The sequence below is a fragment of the Rhinopithecus bieti genome, unplaced genomic scaffold (genome assembly GCF_001698545.2).
Source record: "Rhinopithecus bieti isolate Rb0 unplaced genomic scaffold, ASM169854v2 scaffold_80089, whole genome shotgun sequence".
In the NCBI taxonomy this organism is placed as follows: Eukaryota; Metazoa; Chordata; class Mammalia; order Primates; family Cercopithecidae; genus Rhinopithecus; species Rhinopithecus bieti.
Window position 1 is genome coordinate 925864 of NW_016830445.1, and position 3550 is coordinate 929413.

Here is a 3550-nt window from a genome sequence, read left to right on the forward strand (position 1 = left end):
CCTCATAGATGGTGGGCTCCTTAAGGACAAGGCCCAACCCTCAGCCCCTTCTCCCAGTTTTGGGCTCAGATTTGGACACAGGAAATATTGGTGAAATGGTGGAGCAATCCAATGGTGGATGGTGGAGCAAGTAAGTGAGCCAGGGGCTGGGGGCTGAGGGAATGTTGGGCCCTGACTACCAGAGAAGCCAAATTCAGGAGTTCTTTCCAGAGCCCCCTTTCATTTATTGCATTAATAAGTGAGGAATCGGAGTGAAATAAGACAGATTTCTGTGCATGACATGACTAATGCAGGGCTTTTACTGTTGATCACAAAATAGTCCGAACATGTGGAGCCCCCACCTAACCCCAGACATGGATGACATCATGCTGGCCTCTGTTGCTTTTTGGAGGAAGTCACACTGTTATCAGCTGTTTTGACCATGCAGAGGAAAGGGTTCTTGGTGAACGCAGCAACCTATGTCTCCAAAGGTCTCAGCTCATCAGCTTGAGCGTGTCTGCCTCTTCCTGCCTGCCCTCATCCCAGAGGCTGCAGGCTCCACTGGCAAAGACAGAGCACTGGGCACTCTGCCAGTCTTCCCCAGTCCTGGATGGGGCCTCTGAGGGCAGTAGGGTGGCCTGTGATTCTTAGGAGCCATGCCATGGCCATCCCAGTGAAGACAGGGAGCACCATCCATCTACTGTTAGGGCAGAAGGGAAGAGGCACTCCTTGGGGTTCCTCTGAGCAGCCTGATGCTCAGGTGCCTTTCCATAATGTATCTCCTAGCCTACCCTGCATGCTGCTGCAAAGAAGAGGCAGGTGAAGAAGGGGGAAATGGGCAAGTGAGGACTATCTCAGACAGCCTCACCAAATGCTAGCTCCAGTGCAAAATCAATAGTTACATGGTGGGATCTCTGCTTTAAAAGACACTTGATTGTAATAAGGGATGTAAGGCTGCTGTTTCCCCCTCTTACCAAAGGGCTTAAAATGCACATGCTCTGCAACTTCCAATAGACCTGGCCAGGTTGAACATACTTTCCCAGATAAATCAATCGAAGGCAGCCATCTCCCAAGGTGAAAGGGAGGTATCAGACTAAACAATCTTTATGGGGAAGACAGGAAGTGAGCTTGCTTCACGGGAGCTAATGGCAGCATGCACAGCAGGACCAGGGAGCTTGTCCCTGAGGTGAAGACCTGCCGCTACTATGGCAGCTTTCTGGTGACAAACGGACAGCTTCGTCCCAGATGCTGGACAATATGGTGCTGAATAATACCATCCCATACTTTCCATCATGGTTTCCACGCTCAATTCCTGCCCTCCTGAGCTGCAGCCTTGTGTCACCATGGATAAATCAGGGGCAAAGCTTCAGGAGAAAATGCCTGTAGCAAGACTCCTGCCCAACTGTAGACTGTATGGGACTCACGAGGGGGTAAGGAGCACAGACTCAGAGCCATGTGGCCTGATTTCCAGACTCAGCCTAGTGCTGACAGGCTGGGTACCCTTGACAGCCATGCTGCTTTCTCTGGGCCACCTCTTTGTCTCTGTCAAGCAGAGATGCAGCCTCTGGTCAGCCCACCCCATGGTTGCCCCCAGAAGAGCTGTTGCTCAGAGTTCTCCTAGGTTTTCACTGGCCAGTGTTCTAGCATGGCAGACCTGGAAGGGCCTTCAGAGATCATTTTCCCCAATAGTCCCATTTTATAAAGGAGGAAACTGAGGCCTAGAGAAGGAAGGGGCTGATTTGAGGTGCCACCAGCCTGGAAACTACTTCCTTTCATTTCTCTTTATGTTTAAACTTTTACATTGAGATAATGGATTCACATGCAGTTGTAAGAAATAATACAGTGAGATGCCTTATACCCTTTACCTCCAATGGGACACACCCTATTTTGAAAATGAGGCCAAGATGGGGTAGAGTATGTATGTGTGCTAGGATAGGGGAGGAGAGAACTAGGGTAATAGAAATGGTATTGCTCATTCAAAGCCAGGTCTGATATGCTTTATCACAAGCTGAAACTGCAGAAAGATTCTCTCTGTACCTTTTTGCTATATTCAAGGCTATTAAGAAAGTGGATTCTGAGTGGCGCATTTTGCCCATTTATCCAGTTGGTTCCTCTTAGGACTTTTCCTATACTTACCCTATTCCCTGCCCCCACTTTCTTTCATTTAAAGAATAGGAGGCCCCATAAATGGAAGGTTTCGGAAGGCTTGGTATCTGCTCTGAATTGGAGACTTCTCAGCAGTACCTGAGCAGGCAGGCTGGCTTTCTGAGGAACCACCACCTTCCTTCTATGCTCCCTTCCTCTCTCAAAGCTCCATAGACCAGATGACAGCCCTTCCACTGCCCATCATTTATGAAAAAGGCAAACAGACCAGCTCCTAATTGGCAGGTCTTGATGGTCAAGCTGGATCTTTATTTCTTCTCAAATTCTTAAACACCAGCAAATGGCTAGAATTCACCCTGACAGACAACATCACTTAAGAAGCATTTCTGGCTTTAAAAAATTAGCTTCAGTCCTCTTTTCCTTGGGGTGGACATGGGGAACCCTTTTATAGCCTCTCAAGTATCAACTATATTTTGATTTGGTTCTCAGCCATGGGCAGTTCACTCCACCTAACTTTTGTATAACCACTGTCAGAAGCGGTATCCAAAAAGAGGCTCCAATTACTCTCTTAGTTTGTGTAAATGCTCCTCTAGTAAAGCTTTTTACTTTTCAGCTGCAGTGAAAGTTGAAGACAAACCCCAGAGCAAGACAAGATGGGCAAGAAAACTGAACCACTCGAGAAGACCATGCATGGGTGGGGACGGGGGTGGGTATTGCCACATTCACACACATATGGCACTTGAGAGAGAAGAATGACCTGCACAGAATCAGGAGGTGTGGGAAGGATGCAGAAGCATATTTATAGCAGGAGTTCAGCCACATCCATTCCTCCTGGCTTGAACAGTCTAAGTGCTCTCTGAGGAAACTTTTTCTGATGATGAAAATGTTTCAGATCTGTGTTGGCCAATATAGCAGGCATTAGGCATGTGTACCCATGGAGTACTTGAAATGTGATGGTTAGCGCAACTGAGGAATTGGATTTTTAATTGCATTTATTTTTAATTTATGTCAAAATAGCCAGAAGTAGCTAGTAGCCACTAGCTACCATAGTGGGAGACTGCAGGTCTACATAATCCCAGAACAAACCTCTTGGAATTTGCCAACCTCTACCATGCACCCCATGACACCTCAGATCCTGCAATGGAAACTTCCTTTTTGAAATGTTGCTGGGTTGCTCTTTCTTGCTAAGAATTTGGTCAAACCCTAAGCACAGTTCCATTTTCACAGGTTGAGCAAAAGGCACACCCTAGCCTTGCCAAGCATCTCTTTTTGGGTGCTTGGGAGCCCAATGAGTGTGGTGCACACTGTGACTGACTGGCAGGCTGCAGCAGGCACTTGGGGCCCAGCCCCAGGACCTGAAGGCATAGCATTGCTCTCAGATTCAGTCTTTGGTGACCTTCAGCTGCAATCTCTATGGCTTCTCCCAGTATGACTGGGGAAGCCTTGCTCATTGCCTGGGTGGGGGGGG